The sequence below is a fragment of the Amia ocellicauda genome, unplaced genomic scaffold, assembly GCF_036373705.1.
Source record: "Amia ocellicauda isolate fAmiCal2 unplaced genomic scaffold, fAmiCal2.hap1 HAP1_SCAFFOLD_32, whole genome shotgun sequence".
NCBI lineage: Eukaryota > Metazoa > Chordata > Actinopteri > Amiiformes > Amiidae > Amia > Amia ocellicauda.
In genome coordinates this window covers 1027653-1045186 of record NW_027102887.1, presented here as the reverse complement: position 1 = coordinate 1045186, position 17534 = coordinate 1027653, and the positions used below count along the sequence as shown (strand labels likewise).

General features: G+C 46.3%; 2 non-coding genes and 21 pseudogenes across 2 annotated transcripts; all 23 read left to right on the top strand.

Annotated features, from left to right (window-relative positions):
* Positions 1-9899: 9899 nt before the first annotated feature.
* On the top strand, positions 9900-10018 carry LOC136731030 (uncharacterized; annotated as a pseudogene).
* A 210-nt stretch (positions 10019-10228) lies between these two features.
* Positions 10229-10347, top strand: LOC136730958 (uncharacterized; annotated as a pseudogene).
* Positions 10348-10562: 215 nt separating this feature from the next.
* On the top strand, positions 10563-10681 carry LOC136730584 (5S ribosomal RNA). Its single transcript, XR_010809378.1, has one exon. It is a non-coding gene; the product is annotated as a 5S ribosomal RNA (ribosomal RNA).
* A 210-nt stretch (positions 10682-10891) lies between these two features.
* LOC136730704 (uncharacterized) lies at positions 10892-11010 on the top strand (annotated as a pseudogene).
* Positions 11011-11218: 208 nt separating this feature from the next.
* On the top strand, positions 11219-11337 carry LOC136730938 (uncharacterized; annotated as a pseudogene).
* A 211-nt stretch (positions 11338-11548) lies between these two features.
* On the top strand, positions 11549-11667 carry LOC136730761 (uncharacterized; annotated as a pseudogene).
* Positions 11668-11895: 228 nt separating this feature from the next.
* On the top strand, positions 11896-12014 carry LOC136731011 (uncharacterized; annotated as a pseudogene).
* A 217-nt stretch (positions 12015-12231) lies between these two features.
* Positions 12232-12350, top strand: LOC136730813 (uncharacterized; annotated as a pseudogene).
* Positions 12351-12566: 216 nt separating this feature from the next.
* LOC136730917 (uncharacterized) lies at positions 12567-12685 on the top strand (annotated as a pseudogene).
* Positions 12686-12907: 222 nt separating this feature from the next.
* LOC136730871 (uncharacterized) lies at positions 12908-13026 on the top strand (annotated as a pseudogene).
* Positions 13027-13236: 210 nt separating this feature from the next.
* Positions 13237-13355, top strand: LOC136730703 (uncharacterized; annotated as a pseudogene).
* A 208-nt stretch (positions 13356-13563) lies between these two features.
* Positions 13564-13682, top strand: LOC136730937 (uncharacterized; annotated as a pseudogene).
* A 211-nt stretch (positions 13683-13893) lies between these two features.
* LOC136730760 (uncharacterized) lies at positions 13894-14012 on the top strand (annotated as a pseudogene).
* A 228-nt stretch (positions 14013-14240) lies between these two features.
* On the top strand, positions 14241-14359 carry LOC136731010 (uncharacterized; annotated as a pseudogene).
* A 218-nt stretch (positions 14360-14577) lies between these two features.
* On the top strand, positions 14578-14696 carry LOC136730885 (uncharacterized; annotated as a pseudogene).
* Positions 14697-14906: 210 nt separating this feature from the next.
* On the top strand, positions 14907-15025 carry LOC136730934 (uncharacterized; annotated as a pseudogene).
* Positions 15026-15241: 216 nt separating this feature from the next.
* LOC136731054 (uncharacterized) lies at positions 15242-15360 on the top strand (annotated as a pseudogene).
* A 216-nt stretch (positions 15361-15576) lies between these two features.
* Positions 15577-15695, top strand: LOC136730757 (uncharacterized; annotated as a pseudogene).
* A 210-nt stretch (positions 15696-15905) lies between these two features.
* LOC136730795 (uncharacterized) lies at positions 15906-16024 on the top strand (annotated as a pseudogene).
* Positions 16025-16233: 209 nt separating this feature from the next.
* LOC136730962 (uncharacterized) lies at positions 16234-16352 on the top strand (annotated as a pseudogene).
* A 216-nt stretch (positions 16353-16568) lies between these two features.
* Positions 16569-16687, top strand: LOC136730994 (uncharacterized; annotated as a pseudogene).
* Positions 16688-16908: 221 nt separating this feature from the next.
* Positions 16909-17027, top strand: LOC136730601 (5S ribosomal RNA). The gene has a single exon (XR_010809395.1). It is a non-coding gene; the product is annotated as a 5S ribosomal RNA (ribosomal RNA).
* A 220-nt stretch (positions 17028-17247) lies between these two features.
* Positions 17248-17365, top strand: LOC136730798 (uncharacterized; annotated as a pseudogene).
* Positions 17366-17534: the final 169 nt, after the last annotated feature.

The following is a 17534-nucleotide window of genomic DNA, read 5'->3' as shown; positions in this document are numbered from 1 at the left end:
CCCCCTGTGGCCCAATCCTGGTTGCAAGTGCTTCAACACTCTCTTTCAGCTCTTTAGTCACCTTTTCCTGCTCTTCTCTAAACATTTTATTTTTATCATGCTGGACCTGCAGTGCTTCCTGATGCATCCGCATAGCATCCTGGTGAGCCACCTGCTGCACCCTGGTCGCTTCCTGTTGGGCTATTACAGCCTGTAGTTTTTTTTTTTTTGGATAAAAAAATTCACTCAGCCAGTCTGGGTTTCATGAGGTGCTGCCCGCATTCTACACCAAATGTGACAAAACGCCTTGGCTGTACACATGAGCGGGTCTTCTCTGTGATCTTCTTAGGAGTAAAAACCAGTCATGACCCAGGGAGGAGGTTGCAAATACAGGGCTGTGCCTGTATGTTTACTTCAAACAAAACAAATCTGAAAACAAAACCTAACTCACACTGGAGTTGTAACTAATCTTACATAATCATTCTATTTTAAACAAAGTCTGGAATAAATAAGTCTTGGCTTTCTCCTTATGAGCTACCTCTGTTTTCCAGATAACTCACCCTATTGTCTCTCACTTCTCTCTCTCTCAGGCCCGCCTTATATACCTGGTGAATAATTGAGGAAGTAACACCAAGTGACCACATTAGGTGCTAGAATGGCTGCCTGAGGGTTTCTGGGGAGTGTAGTTGCCTAGGGTCGGTATTCTACCCTAGAGTACACACCTTGCAGCAGACCTGGCCTGACATATCTGCCATGTATGACCCTGCCCCTTGGTTTGTCACAATACATACATACATACATATACACGGAAAATAAATAATAGAATTATGAATCACAATAAGATGTAATGAAGTACAGAAAAAGAAAATGTAATAAAATGTGATCTTTAATACATACAAATAAAGAAAATAGGTATACCATTTCCAGATTCCTTTTTTGAAATACAATGACATGCATTACAAACGAGTATTTACATTATATTTACAGCCGGTGCTCGTGTGTCACTGTGTCCCTCAGGCTGTGGTTGGCGCTGACATATTGGGCAGAATGTGTCCCTTATTTTGGGCTAAAGCTTTCTGTGGAGGGGAACGTGGATCAGTTTGTACCATTTTTGGGAGGATCTGCCTTGTTGGGGCGGAGCTGTGATCCAGGTGAACAGCAGATCGGGCATAGGTGGGCATGTGGGCAGAGGAGTAGGAAGGCCGGTCAAGCAAATAAGCTTGCTAAGGTACACAGCAGCAGCAAGCAGCCCCCCCATCCAGCCAGCCAGCCAGTCTGGCTGGCAGTGACTGAGTGGTTGACAGACGGCAAGCAACGGAATGTTCATGCTCTGTGATGTCATAGCAGTCAGCTGAGAGAGGCTTGTGATGTCATCGCTGAGCTGGCTGGCTGGCTGGCTGGCTGGCTGTGTGTGTGTCTGTGTGTGTGTGTGTGTGTGTGTGTGTGTCTGTTTGTGTTTGTCAGTCTGTCTGTCTGTCTGTCTCTCTCTCTCTCTCTCTCTCTCTCTCTCTCTCTCTCCCTCTCAATTCAATTCATTTGTATTGTCAAAGCAATTGGACATACATACATACATACATACATGCTAGAAAATCATTACTATGTTATCTTAAAGGCTAACTAAGCAGAACGTATTTCATTATAGAACAGAGTTCATAGATCTACACATGGTTTTAAGGAACAGGCACGTAGGTCATACCGTTTGACATTGTCTCCAAGGTTCTCATCGTAAATAACAAACAGAAATCAAACTACCTTATGGCCTCCTGACCTTCTAGCTTGACCTTATCTTTCTTAAGTATACAAGAGAGAAAAACAGGTTTGAGAAAATAATTTCTAACTTTCCTTCCATACAATAATACATACATACATACCTACGGAAAATAAATAATAGAATTATGAATCTCAATATAATGTAATGAAGTACAGAAAAAGAAAATGTAATAAAATGTGATCTTTAATACATTCAAATAAAGAAAATAGGTTTACTATTTCCAGATTCCTTTTTGAAATACAATGACATGCATTACAAACGAGTATTTACATTATATTTACAGCCGGTGCTCGTGTGTCACTGTGTCCCTCAGGCTGTGGTAGGCGCTGACATATTGGGCAGCCAGGGTGGCTGTGTGTCCCTCCACCAGGAGGACTGAGCGTTTTTCTTTTTTCTCAGTTTTGTCACAGGTTGGGTGGGCATTCGTTATGTTGTTACAGAATGTGTCCCTTATTTTGGGCTAAAGCTTTCCGTGGAGGGGAACGTGGATCAGTTTGTACCATTTTTGGGAGGATCTGCCTTGTTGGGGCGGAGCTGTGATCCAGGTGAACAGCAGATCGGGCTTAGGTGGGCATTTGGGCATAGGAGTAGGAAGGCCGGTCAGGCAAATTAGCTTGCTAAGATACGCAGCCGCAGCAAGCAGCCCCCCCATCCAGCCAGCCAGCCAGTCTGGCTGGCAGTGACTGAGTGGTTGACAGACGGCAAGCAACGGAATGTACGTGCTCTGTGATGTCATAGCAGTCAGCTGAGAGAGGCTCGTGATGTCATGGCTGAGCTGGCTGGCTGTCTGGCTGGCTGGCTCTGTGTGTGTGTTTGTGTGTGTGTGTGTGTGTGTGTGTGCGTGTGTCTGTCTGTCTGTCAATTCATTTAAATTCAATTCAAAGGTGCTTTATTGGCATGATCTATCACAATATTGCCAAAGCAGATACAAATGTTCTATCAATCAAGACAAAACATTGCAATACAAGATTCAGTGGAACAAATATAGTACACATTGAAATAAAATTAAGTAGGATATAAACCATATTTGTTGTTTGTATCAAAATTTGTGTCATGACATCAGAAAAATCACTGTTTTTATTTCGTTTTGCAAATGGAGTGCCACAGGCTGGTGTCTACACACTGTCTCGCAGGCTGTGGCAGGTGGATACATATTGCGCTGCTAAGAAGGCAGTGCGCTCCTCCTCTCCCAGCAGGACGGGGAGTTTGCAGCAATCGGGGATCATGCTGAACTCAGGGATATGCATTTTTAATATTTTAAAGTATGTCTCCCTGATTTTTGTGTATTTAGGGCAGGACAGCAGGAAATGCGCCTGTGTTTCGACCTCCCCTAGGTCACACTGGCTGCACAGCCGCTCTTCTCTGGCAACCCAGAATTTTCTGTAGCGGCCTTTTTCAATGGCGAGGCTGTGGTCACTGAGCCTGTATTTAGTTAGATTTTGTCTCTCTTTTATATTTTGGATTTTTAAGTATTCAGCCAATGTAATGTTTCTATTCAGGGCCCGGTAGCATTCCAATTTGTTTTGTAATTCTAATTCGTGTCTCTAATCTTTTGTGTATTTGCTTTTCAGGTACATGTCAATTTTCCCAATTGTTGTTGTTTTGGTCATTGTGTGTTCGGGCTCTGTGAGCCTCAGAGCCGTGGGGGCGTTTCTGTGTACGTGTAAGATGTTTTTATTAAATTCTAGGTGGAATATTTCCATGGGGCTTTTGTCCCAATTGTTGTTATTGAGGTTCATGAGGGGACCCCACACTTCGCTCCCATATAGCAGGATTGGTTGGATGATGGAGTTTAATATTTTAATCCAAATAGTTATTGGTATTGTTGTTTTCCCAAATTGTGTCTTTATGGCATAAAATGCCCGGCGTGCCTTGTCTTTTAATGCGTTTATAGCCAGGCTGAAGCTCCCTGACGCACTGATGGTCAGGCCAAGGTAGTTGTATCTGGTGCAGTGCTCTAATCCAGTGCTGCCCAGAGTGAAGCGGTACCTGTTTCCCTGAGATGGGGCTTTTTTCTGGAAAACCATAACTCTGGTCTTGTCCAGATTGACTGCCAGGGCCCATTTCTGACAGTACTGCTCTAGCAGCGCCAGGTTCTGCTGAAGCCCCTGCTCTGTGGGCGACAGCAGCACCAGGTCGTCTGCGTAGAGCAGGAACTTGATCTCTGTGTCATGGAGAGTTAGGCTGCGGGCGTCAGACTGCTCCAACACTGTGGCCAACTCGATGATGTAGATGTTGAACAGTGTTGGACTCAGACTGCAGCCCTGTCTCACTCCCCGCCCCTGAGTGAAGAACTCTGTTCTTGAGTTGCCAATTTGAACTCCGCATTTGTTTTCAGAATACATTGATTTAATGATGTCATAAACTTTACCCCCTACACCACTCTGTAGAAGTTTATAAAATAATCCCTTGTGCCAGATTGAGTCAAATGCCTTTCTAAAGTCTACAAAACAGGCAAATATTTTTCCTTTATTGTTTTGGGTATATTTATTTATGAGGGTGTGTAGAGTGTAAATATGATCGGTTGTGCTGTGTTTTGGTAGGAAGCCAATCTGACTCTTATTCAGGACACTGTGCTTGGTAAGGAAGGCCAGTATCTGGGCGTTGATGATACTGCAGAACACCTTCCCCAGGTTACTGCTCACACAGCTGCCCCAGTAGTTATTGGGGTATAATTTGTCTCCACTTTTAAAAATCGGGGTGATCAATCCTTGATTCCCGACCTCAGGGAAACACCCGGCTCTCAGCACCAGGTTAAAGAGTTTGAGCAGAGCCTCCTGCAGCTGCGGGCTGCTGTGCTTCAGCATCTCAGGGCTGATGCTGTCGGGGTCGCTGGCTTTCCTGGGTTTGAGGATTTTGAGTTGATGTTTTAGTTCCTGTATTGTAAATGGGTTATCTAAGGGATTTTGGTTATTCTTAATGATTTCTTCCAATTTATTTAGGTTTTTTAATATTTTAACCTGTTCTGGCTTTGGATTGTTTTCAACATTTTGGTAAAGTTTTTCAAAGTGTGTTTTCCAGATTTCTCCATTTTGAATTGGTATTTCATTTTTTGTTTTTGGGGTATTTATTCTGCCCATATAGTGGTCTTTTTTCTTACTGAGGAGTTGCTTGTAGTGCCGCAGGGCCTGGCAGTAGCTGAGGCGAGCCTCCTGGTTGTCGGGCTCTCTGTGTTTAGTGTTGGAGAGATGTCTCAGGTGTTTCCTAGAAGTTTCACACTCCTGGTCACACCACTGTTCTTTTTTTCTTTTAGACGATTTCATATTTTGGTTTTTAATTGTTTTAATGTTTGATTTTAAAGCCAGTCTCTCAAATATTTCATTCAGTGTTTTGGTGGCTGAGTTTATTCCGTTTTGGTTTATTTGATAGTGTGAGGATTGATATCTGTCTAACATGTTTTCAATCTCATCACTATTCAGGGCTCTTGTGTAGTTCTCTGTGCTGGGCTCTGACCATCTCTAACTGGGTGGCAGGGAGACCAGTTTTGTGGGAAGTTTGGCTCTGACTTGTGGCTGCGCTGATCTTTTTAGGTAAAGTGTTATTTGGCTGTGGTCTGATAGTGGAGATTGTTGTCTGACTATAAACGCATTGTTGGCTTGTGGGTCCAGGTCAGTTATGCCGTAGTCCACCACACTGCTGCCCAGAGCCGAGCAGTATGTGAATCTCCCCAGAGAGTACCCCCTGGTCCTGCCATTGATGATATATAGACCCAGGCTTTTACATAGGCGCACTACCTGCTTCCTGCTCTTGTTTACCACGCTGTCGTGGCTGTGTCAGTGTGGAGGTGTGTGTGTGGCACAGCGGGGAGTCTCCGAACAGGTGTGTGTTCCCCTCTGTATTGATGTAGTCCATCTCTCTGCCAGTCCTGGCATTGAGATCGCCACACAGCAGTACAGAGCCCAGGGTCTGGAAGTGGCAGATTTCGTTTTGAAGCTCATGAAAGCCTTCCTCATTATAGTAGGGGGAGTCTGCGGGTGGCATATAAATTGCACATAGGTATATATCTGTGTTATTTTGTAGGGTGTCTTTTCTGATTTTCATCCACAGGTGTGTGTCTCCTCTCTGTACTGGGCATAGGGCTGCTCGGAGCTCCTCCCTGTACCACACGATAATCCCCCACGAGGCCCTGCCACACCTGACTTTGGGTTTTTTATAGGAGGGCACAATCAGCTCCCTGTATCCATTGTATCCATCCAGTGTATAGACATATCTGCACAGCACCAAGTCTCTACAAGAATGAAAACATCTGAACTATTTACAGTGTTGATCAGTTCAGGGCCTGTGCTCTTCATTCCAAAAGTTGAGGAGCGTAAACCCTGCATATTCCAACTGCTTATTTTAAAGGACATGTTAATATATTTTATTATACTTGTCTCTTCTACATAAGAAAGTTTAATTTGTGGTCTACAACTGATATTATATTACTATTAATAATTATATATGGATATACATAATAATCACTCAAAGATTTTATCTTTGCATCAAAATATCAGAATAATTAAATCACATTTTTTCTTACTCTCCATCTCCACAACCATATATATGTGTGTTGAGGCTCAGTTAACTCAGCAGTGTGGTACAGATGACACTGAGTAGTTGCCTTATCTGGGCCAGCTGGGCAGCATCGGGCCTCCAGGCTCTGGAAGCCGCTGCTGCGTGGCTGTGTGGCTGTGCTGGTCCCCGGCTGTCCGCTCTGCTGTGCTGGACGGGCCCTCTGGGGATGGGGGGGTGGGGAATGGGGCCGCGGGGTCTCAGGGGCTGGGGCTGGGGTGGAGCCGGTGGCTGGGGATGTGGCCGGGGGCTGGGGGGTTTGCTCCTGGTCTCGAGGTGGGGGTGTGTGGGGTTTCGGCCCAGGGTTGTGTCCTTGAGGACCTTTGAGATGATCCTCACACCCGTCTTGTTGAGGTGGACGTGGTCATACAGGTGATGTGGCTGGATGTCTCAGTGGTGTGCCAGGTGGACGTTGGGGAGGAGGGCACATCTTCGGGACACTTCTGCGTTGATGGCCTGGATGATGTGCAGGGGCACGTCTGTGCGGGGCAGCAGTGTGGAGATGGAAATTTTGGCAGTTGGGAATTCCTCTGTGGCTTTCATTGCTACCTGTCTCAGGGCTGAGGCCACATCGCCCCTACGGGCACTCAGGTCGTTAGTGCCGGTGTGGATGAGGATGTGTTTGACTTGGCAAAGCCTCCTCTTGGAGAGCAGCTCCAGGGCTCTCTGTGCTGTGGAGCACCAAAGCTTTTTCACTTTTCGCCCAGGGAAGAGGCGCCTCTCAACCAGGAACTTCCCATTGGATTCGCTCAGAATGACCACCTCTGCGTTGACCTGCCACTCCGGGTTTGCGTCGGGAGTGGTGGGGGCAGCGGGTGTGTTTTGGGGGAGTGGCGTTTCAGGGGGTTGTGTATTAGTGGCAGGTCTGGTGATAGTGGGTGTGTCAGGAGTGGTGGGGAGTGTGGGTGGATCAGTGGGTGCGTCAGGGGTTGGAGGTGTTGTGGGGTCAGTGCAGTGCAGTCTCTGTGCTCCAGTGATGTGTAGCTCCTCTCTTAGCTCCTCCAGCTGGCTCTGCAGGCTCCTCAGCTAGCTGTGCTGGGGTGTCCAGGTCAGCTCCTCCCTCGCTCTGCGCAGCTCCGTCCTCAGGGTTTGGCTCTGCTCCTCCAGGTCTCTCACTGCTGCTCTCAGCTCATGGATCTCAGCCTTGTGCTGCATCTTTAGTCTGTGCATCTCATCCCGGAGCTGATCACACAAGGAGGTCTGGGCCAGGGTGCTCAAGGTCTGCTCCCTGAACTCCGCAAACTCCAGCTCCAGCACTGATAGGCATTCCTTTAGTGTTTTAATGTTGCTGGAGAGTTTTGGGGAGACAGGGGGGCAGTCTGTGGGAGATGGGGCACTGTCTGGCTCCGTGTGGCTGGGGGCAGACTGCAGGGTGGCCGGCTCTGGCTCTTGTTTCTCTACCTCAGTCTGCTGCTTTGAGGTGTGGAAGCCGAGAGCTAATTGGTCCAGGCTGCTCTCGCTGCCCTGCACCATGATGGTCCCGTTGTGGTATACATTAAAAGTGAGCATCACACTGTCTGTGTCTTTCTCTACCAGCACTGAGATCTGCCTGCCTCTGCTAATGCCCCTCTTGTTGTTATTGGGGTATGTCTGGCACAGAGTTTTGTGAAAGGCGGTGTAGAACAGTAGATTGTTCTTGACCCTGTTTTCTCCTTTACCGGTGTAGTCTAGGATGAGGGTCTCAGGAGATGCTCTCATCACAGCTTGTTTGTAGTCCTTCTTAGCCTGTGCAGAGCGAATGTCTTCAGGGTATCGGATTTCAAAAGGCAGCTCTGCAGTCAGACTGCTGTTCGATTGATTTCTATCAGTCTCAGTGGCAGTTGGGCTCTCTCCTACTGTCACTCTATTCAAATCGGAGCTCTGCATTTTCATTGGCTGAGTCAACTACTGAGAATGCTTATTTATTTTATTAATACATATTTTTTTGTTTAATTATTTGTCTCTTACCTCCAATTCTTGTCTTCAGCTTTTCTTTTCTGACTTTTCTTCCTGAACTGTCTCTCTGCTTTCTTCTTTTTGTGTTTCTCTTAAAATTATTATTTTTTGAATACTTTTTCTTCTGAATTTCTATTCCATGTCTTCTGTGTATGTTTATAGTGCTATATATTCATTTGTAAATCACAAATTAAATCCGCTTATGTATAAAAACAAATGTTTTTTAGGAGCTCATATTCCTCTCTCTCTCTCTCTCTCTCTCTCTCTCTCTCAATTCATTTCATTTTTATTGTCAAAGCAATTGGACATACATACACATACATACATATACACTCACCTAAAGGATTATTAGGAACACCTGTTCAATTTCTCATTAATGCAATTATCTAATCAACCAATCACATGGCAGTTGCTTCAATGCATTTAGGGGTGTGGTCCTGGTCAAGACAATCTCCTGAACTCCAAACTGAATGTCTGAATGGGAATGAAAGGTGATTTAAGCAATTTTGAGCGTGGCATGGTTGTTGGTGCCAGACGGGCCGGTCTGAGTATTTCACAATCTGCTCAGTTACTGGGATTTTCACGCACAACCATTTCTAGGGTTTACAAAGAATGGTGTGAAAAGGGAAAAACATCCAGTATGCGGCAGTCCTGTGGGCGAAAATGCCTTGTTGATGCTAGAGGTCAGAGGATAATGGGCCGACTGATTCAAGCTGATAGAAGAGCAACTTTGACTGAAATAACCACTCGTTACAAACGAGGTATGCAGCAAAGCATTTGTGAAGCCACAACACGTACAACCTTGAGGCGGATGGGCTACAACAGCAGAAGACCCCACCGGGTACCACTCATCTCCACTACAAATAGGAAAAAGAGGTGAGACATTCAGATGGTAGAGTCAGAATTTGGCTAAAACAGAATGAGAACATGGATCCATCATGTCTTGTTACCACTGTGCAGGCTGGTGGTGGTGGTGTAATGGTGTGGGGGATGTCTTCTTGGCACACTTTAGGCCCCTTAGTACCAATTGGGCATCGTTTAAATGCTACGGCCTACCTGAGCATTGTTTCTGACCATGTCCATCCCTTTTTGACCACCATGTACCCATCCTCTGATGGCTACTTCCAGCAGGATAATGCACCATGTCACAAAGGTCGAATCATTTCAAATTGGTTTCTTGAACATGACAATGAGTTCACTGTACTAAACTGGCCCCCACAGTCACCAGATCTCAACCCAATGGAGCATCTTTGGGATGTGGTGGAACGGGAGCTTCGTGCCCTGGATGTGCATCCCACAAATCTCCATCAACTGCAAGATGCTATCCTATCAATATGGGCCAACATTTCTAAAGAATGCTTTCAGCACCTTGTTGAAGCAATGCCACGTAGAATTAAAGCAGTTCTGAAGGCGAAAGGGGGTCAAACACAGTATTAGTATGGTGTTCCTAATAATCCTTTAGGTGAGTTCATCGTAGCTCTTAATACTCTCTTTCTGTCTGGAGGAGATATAATTGAAGTATTGTAAACGTACCCGGCTACTTTCAACACCCATTGCTGCACTGATATTTTTCCCTCCATTTTTCTTTATCCATTTTTTTTTTGCTGGAAGTTCCGTCAATACCCGTCAGCCTTTAAGAGACATCATGCAGCCAGGCCTCTTGGCTTGCGGCCACACCGTCCTGAACGCGCCCAATCTCATCAGATCTCGGAAGCTAAACGGGGCAAGGGCTCGTCAGTACTTGGATGGGAGACCTCCTAGAAATACCAGGTGCTGCAAGCTTTTTACGTCTCCTGGGGAACTTCATCGTAGCTCTTAATACTCTCTTTCTGTCTCCAGGAGATATAATTGAAGAATTGTACACGTACCCGGCTACTTTCAACACCCTTTGCTGCACTGGTATATTTCCCTCTATTTTTCTTTTTTTTTTTTGCTGGCAGTTCCGTCAATACCCGCCAGCCTTTAAGAGACATCATGCAGCCAGGCATCTCGGCTTGCGGCCACACCATCCTGAACGCGCCCGATCTCGTCAGATCTCGGAAGCTAAACGGGGCAGGACCTGGTCAGTACATGAATGTGAGACCTCCTGGAAATACCTAGTGCTGCAAGCTTTTACGTCTCCTGGGTAACTTTATCGTAGCTCTTAATACTCTCTATCTGTCTGGAGGAGATATAATTGAAGTATTGTACACGTACCCAGCTACTGTCAACACCCTTTGCTGCACTGATATTTTTCCATCCATTTTTCTTTTTTTTTTTTTTTTTTGCTGGAAGTTCCGTCAATACCCGCCAACCTTTAAGAGACATAATGCAGCCAGGCCTCTCGGCTTGCGGCCACACCGTCCTGAATGCGCCCGATCTCGTCAGATCTCGGAAGCTAAACGGGGCAGGGCCTGGTCAGTACTTGGATGGGAGACCTCCTAGAAATACCAGGTGCTGCAAGCCTTTTACGTCTCCTGGGTAACTTCATCGTAGCTCTTAATACTCTCTATCTGTCTGGAGGTGTTATAATTGAGGAATTGTACACGTACCCGGCTACTTTCATCAGCCTTTGCTGCACTGGTATTTTTCCCTCTATTTTTCTTTTTTTTTTTTGCTGGCAGTTCCGTCAATACCCGCCAGCCTTTAAGAGACATCATGCAGCCAGGCGTCTCGGCTTGCGGCCACACCATCCTGAACGCGCCCGATCTCGTCAGATCTCGGAAGCTAAACGGGGCAGGACCTGGTCAGTACTTGAATGTGAGACCTCCTGGAAATACCTGGTGCTGCAAGCTTTTACGTCTCCTGGGTAACTTCATCGTAGCTCTTAATACTCTCTTTCTGTCTGGAGGAGATATAATTCAAGTATTGTACACGTACCCGGCTACTTTCAACACCCTTTGCTGCACTGGTATTTCTCCCTCCATTTCTCTTTTTTTTATTGCTGGCAGTTCCGTCAATACCCGCCAGCCTTTAAGAGACATCATGCAGCCAGGCATCTCGGCTTGCGGCCACACCGTCCTGAACGCGTCCGATCTCGTAAGATCTCGGAAACTGAGTGGGGCAGGGCCTGGTCAGTACTTGGATGGGTGTCCTCCTGGAAATACCAGGTGCTGCAAGCTTTTTACGTCTCCTGGGTAACTTCATCGTAGCTCTTAATACTCTCTATCTGTCTGGAGGTGTTATAATTGAGGAATTGTACACGTACCCGGCTACTTTCAACAGCCTTTGCTGCACTGGTATTTTTACCACCATTTCTCTTTTTTTTTATTTGTTGGATGTTCCGTCAAAACCCGCCAACCATTAAGAGACATCATGCAGCCAGGCCTCTTGGCTTGCAGCCACACCGTCCTGAACGCCCCCGATCTCATCAGATCTTGGAATTTAAACGGGGCAGGGCCTGGTCAGTACTTGGATGGGTGACCTCCTAGAAATGCCAGGTGCTGCAAGCTTTTTACGTCTCCTGGGTAACTTCATCGTAGCTCTTAATACTCTCTTTCTGTCCGGAGGAGATATAATTGAAGAATTGTACACGTACCCGGCTACTTTCAAAACCCATTACTGCACTGATATTTTTCCCTCCATTTTTCTTTTTCTTTTTTTTTTTTGTTTTTTTTTTTGCTGGAAGTTCTGTCAATACCCGCCAGCCATTAAGAGACATCATGCAGCCAGGCCTCTCGGCTTGCGGCCACACCGTCCTGAACGCGCCCGATCTCGTCAGATCTCAGAATTTAAACGGGGCAGGGCCTGGTCAGTACTTTTATGGGTGACCTTCTGGAAATACGAGGTGCTGCAAACTTTTTACGTCTCCTGGGTAACTTCATCGTAGCTCTTAATACTCTCTCTCTGTCTGGAGGAGATATAATTGAAGTATTGTACACGTATCCAGCTACTGTCAACACCCTTTGCTGCACTGATATTTTTCCATCCATTTTTCTTTTTTTTTTTTTTTTTTTGCTGGAAGTTCCGTCAATACCCGCCAACCTTTAAGAGACATCATGCAGCCAGGCCTCTCGGCTTGCGGCCACACCGTCCTGAATGCGCCAGATCTCGTCAGATCTCAGAAGCTAAACGGGGCAGGGCCTGGTCAGTACTTAGATGGGAGATCTCCGAGAAATACCAGGTGCTGCAAGCCTTTTACGTCTCCTGGGTAACTTCATCGTAGCTCTTAATAATCTCTTTCTGTCTGGAGGAGATATAATTGAAGAATTGTACACGTACTAGGCTACTTTCAACACCCTTTGCTGCACTGATATTTTTCCCTCCATTTTTCTTTTTATTTTATTTTTTTGCTGGAAGTTCCGTCAATACCCGCCAGCCATTAAGAGACATCATGCAGCCAGGCCTCTCGGCTTGCGGCCACACCGTCCTGAACGCGCCCGATCTCGTCAGATCTCGGAATTTAAACGGGGCAGGGCCTGGTCAGTACTTTTATGGGTGACCTTCTGGAAATACGAGGTGCTGCAAACTTTTTACGTCTCCTGGGTAACTTCATCGTAGCTCTTAATTCTCTCTTTCTGTCTGGAGGAGATATAATTGAAGAATTGTACACATACCCGGCTACTTTCAACAGCCTTTGCTGCACTGATATTTTTCCCTCCATTTTTCTTTTTTTTTTTTTTTTTTTTTTTTGCTGGAAGTTCCGTCAATACCCGCCAGCCTTTAAGAGACATCATGCAGCCAGGCCTCTTGGCTTGCGGCCACTTTGTCCTGAACGCGCCTGATCTCGTTAGATCTCGGAAGCTAAACGGGGCAGGGCCTGATCAGTACTTGGATGGGAGACCTCCAGGAAATACCTGGTGCTGCAAGCTTTTTACGTCTCCTGGGAAACTTCATCGTAGCTCTTAATACTCTCTATCTGTCTGGAGGTGTTATAATTGAGGAATTGTACACGTACCCGGCTACTTTCATCAGCCTTTGCTGCACTGGTATTTTTCCCTCTATTTTTCTTTTTTTTTTTTGCTGGCAGTTCCGTCAATACCCGCCAGCCTTTAAGAGACATCATGCAGCCAGGCGTCTCGGCTTGCGGCCACACCATCCTGAACGCGCCCGATCTCGTCAGATCTCGGAAGCTAAACGGGGCAGGACCTGGTCAGTACTTGAATGTGAGACCTCCTGGAAATACCTGGTGCTGCAAGCTTTTACGTCTCCTGGGTAACTTCATCGTAGCTCTTAATACTCTCTTTCTGTCTGGAGGAGATATAATTCAAGTATTGTACACGTACCCGGCTACTTTCAACACCCTTTGCTGCACTGGTATTTCTCCCTCCATTTCTCTTTTTTTTATTGCTGGCAGTTCCGTCAATACCCGCCAGCCTTTAAGAGACATCATGCAGCCAGGCATCTCGGCTTGCGGCCACACCGTCCTGAACGCGTCCGATCTCGTAAGATCTCGGAAACTGAGTGGGGCAGGGCCTGGTCAGTACTTGGATGGGTGTCCTCCTGGAAATACCAGGTGCTGCAAGCTTTTTACGTCTCCTGGGTAACTTCATCGTAGCTCTTAATACTCTCTATCTGTCTGGAGGTGTTATAATTGAGGAATTGTACACGTACCCGGCTACTTTCAACAGCCTTTGCTGCACTGGTATTTTTACCACCATTTCTCTTTTTTTTTATTTGTTGGATGTTCCGTCAAAACCCGCCAACCATTAAGAGACATCATGCAGCCAGGCCTCTTGGCTTGCAGCCACACCGTCCTGAACGCCCCCGATCTCATCAGATCTTGGAATTTAAACGGGGCAGGGCCTGGTCAGTACTTGGATGGGTGACCTCCTAGAAATGCCAGGTGCTGCAAGCTTTTTACGTCTCCTGGGTAACTTCATCGTAGCTCTTAATACTCTCTTTCTGTCCGGAGGAGATATAATTGAAGAATTGTACACGTACCCGGCTACTTTCAAAACCCATTACTGCACTGATATTTTTCCCTCCATTTTTCTTTTTCTTTTTTTTTTTTGTTTTTTTTTTTGCTGGAAGTTCTGTCAATACCCGCCAGCCATTAAGAGACATCATGCAGCCAGGCCTCTCGGCTTGCGGCCACACCGTCCTGAACGCGCCCGATCTCGTCAGATCTCAGAATTTAAACGGGGCAGGGCCTGGTCAGTACTTTTATGGGTGACCTTCTGGAAATACGAGGTGCTGCAAACTTTTTACGTCTCCTGGGTAACTTCATCGTAGCTCTTAATTCTCTCTTTCTGTCTGGAGGAGATATAATTGAAGAGTTGTACACGTACCCGGCTACTTTCAACAGCCTTAGCTGCACTGATATTTTTCCCTCCATTTTTCTTTTTTTTTTTTTTTTTTTTGCTGGAAGTTCCGTCAATACCCGCCAGCCTTTAAGAGACATCATGCAGCCAGGCCTCTTGGCTTGCGGCCACATTGTCCTGAACGCGCCAGATCTCGTCAGATCTCGGAAGCTAAACGGGGCAGGACCTGATCAGTACTTGGATGGGAGACCTCCAGGAAATACCTGGTGCTGCAAGCTTTTTACGTCTCCTGGGTAACTTCATCGTAGCTCTTAATACTCTCTATCTGTCTGGAGGTGTTATAATTGAGGAATTGTACACGTACCCGGCTACTTTCAACAGCCTTTGCTGCACTGGTATTTTTCCCTCTATTTTTCTTTTATTTATTTGCTGGCAGTTCCGTCAATACCCGCCAGCCTTTAAGAGACATCATGCAGCCAGGCATCTCGGCTTGCGGCCACACCATCCTGAACGCGCCCGATCTCGTCAGATCTCGGAAGCTAAACGGGGCAGGACCTGGTCAGTACATGAATGAGAGACCTCCTGGAAATACCTAGTGCTGCAAGCTTTTACGTCTCCTGGGTAACTTTATAGTAGCTCTTAATACTCTCTCTCTGTCTGGAGGAGATATAATTGAAGTATTGTACACGTATCCAGCTACTGTCAACACCCTTTGCTGCACTGATATTTTTCCATCCATTTTTCTTTTTTTTTTTTTTTTTTTGCTGGAAGTTCCGTCAATACCCGCCAACCTTTAAGAGACATCATGCAGCCAGGCCTCTCGGCTTGCGGCCACACCGTCCTGAATGCGCCAGATGTCGTCAGATCTCGGAAGCTAAACGGGGCAGGGCCTGGTCAGTACTTGGATGGGAGATCTCCGAGAAATAACAGGTGCTGCAAGCCTTTTACGTCTCCTGGGTAACTTCATCGTAGCTCTTAATACTCTCTTTCTGTCTGGAGGAGATATAATTGAAGTATTGTACACGTACCCGGCTACTTTCAACACCCATTGCTGCACTGATATTTTTCCCTCCATTTTTCTTTTTCTTTATTAATTTTTCTGGAAGTTCCGTCAATATCCGCCAGCCTTTAAGAGACATCATGCAGCCAGTCCTCTTGGCTTGCGGCCACATTGTCCTGAACGCGCCTGATCTCGTCAGATCTCGGAAGCTAAACGGGGCAGGGCCTGATCAGTACTTGGATGGGAGACCTCCAGGAAATACCTGGTGCTGCAAGCTTTTTACGTCTCCTGGGTAACTTCATCGTAGCTCTTAATACTCTCTATCTGTCTGGAGGTGTTATAATTGAGGAATTGTACACGTACCCGGCTACTTTCAACAGCCTTTGCTGCACTGGTATTTTTCCCTCTATTTTTCTTTTTTTTATTTGCTGGCAGTTCCGTCAATACCCGCCAGCCTTTAAGAGACATCATGCAGCCAGGCGTCTCGGCTTGCGGCCACACCATCCTGAACGCGCCTGATCTCGTCAGATCTCGGAAGCTAAACGGGGCAGGACCTGGTCAGTACTTGAATGTGAGACCTCCTGGAAATACCTGGTGCTGCAAGCTTTTACGTCTCCTGGGTAACTTTATCGTAGCTCTTAATACTCTCTATCTGTCTGGAAGAGATATAATTGAAGTATTGTACACGTACCCAGCTACTGTCAACACCCTTTGCTGCACTGATATTTTTCCGTCCATTTTTTTTTTTTTTTTTTGCTGGCAGTTTCGTCAATACCCGCCAGCCTTTAAGAGACATCATGCAGCCAGGCGTCTCGGCTTGCGGCCACACCGTCCTGAACGCGTCCGATCTCGTAAGATCTCGGAAACTGAATGGGGCAGGGCCTGATCAGTACTTGGATGGGAGACCTCCTGGAAATACCAGGTGCTGCAAGCTTTTTACGTCTGCTGGGTAAGTTTATCGTAGCTCTTAATACTCTCTTTCTGTCTGGAGGAGATATAATTGAAGTATTGTACACGTACCCGGCTACTTTCAACACCCATTGCTGCACTGATATTTTTCCCTCCATTTTTCTTTTTCTTTATTATTTTTTCTGGAAGTTCCGTCAATATCCGCCAGCCTTTAAGAGACATCATGCAGCCAGGCCTCTTGGCTTGAGGCCACACCGTCCTGAAGACACAAGATCTCGTCAGATCTCGGAAGAAAAACTGGGCAGGGCCTGGTCAGTAATTGGATGGGTGACCTCCTGGAAATACCAGGTGCTGCAAGCTTTTAACATCTCCTGGGTAACTTCAGCGTAGCTCTTAATACTCTCATTCAGTCTGGAGGAGATATAATTGAAGAATTGTACATGTACCCGGCTACTTTCAACACCGTGTCCTGCACTGATATTTTTCCCTCCATTTTTCTATTTATTTATTTTTTATTTTTTGCTGGAAGTTCCGTCAATACCCGCCAGCCTTTAAGAGACATCATGCAGCCAGGCCTCTTGGCTTGCGGCCACACCGTCCTGAACACGCCCGATCTCGTCAGATCTCGGAAGCTAAACGGGGCAGGGCCTGGTCAATACTTAGATGGGAGACCGCCTGGAAATACCTGGTGCTGCAAGCTTTTTACGTCTCCTGGGAAACTTCATCGTAGCTCTTAATACTCTCTATCTGTCTGGAGGAGATATAATTGAAGTATTGTACACGTACCCTGCTACTTTCAACAGCCTTTGCTGCACTGATACTTTTCCCTCCATTTTCCATTTTTTTTTTTTTTTTTTTTTGCTGGAAGTTCCGTCAATACCCGCCAGCCTTTAAGAGACATCATGCAGCCAGGCCTCTTGGCTTGCGGCCACACCATCCCGAACGCGCCCGATCTCGTCAAATGTCGGAAGCTAACGGGACAGGGCCTGGTCAGTACTTGGATGGGTGACCTCCTGGAAATACCAGGTGCTGCAAGCTTTTTACGTCTCCTGGGTAACTTCATCATAGCTCTTAATACTCTCTTTCAGTCTGTAGGAGATATTATTGAAGAATTGTACACGTACCCGGCTACTTTCAAAACCCTTTGCTGCACTGATATTTTTCCCTCCATTTTTCTTTTTTCTTTTTTTTTTCCTGGAAGTTCCGT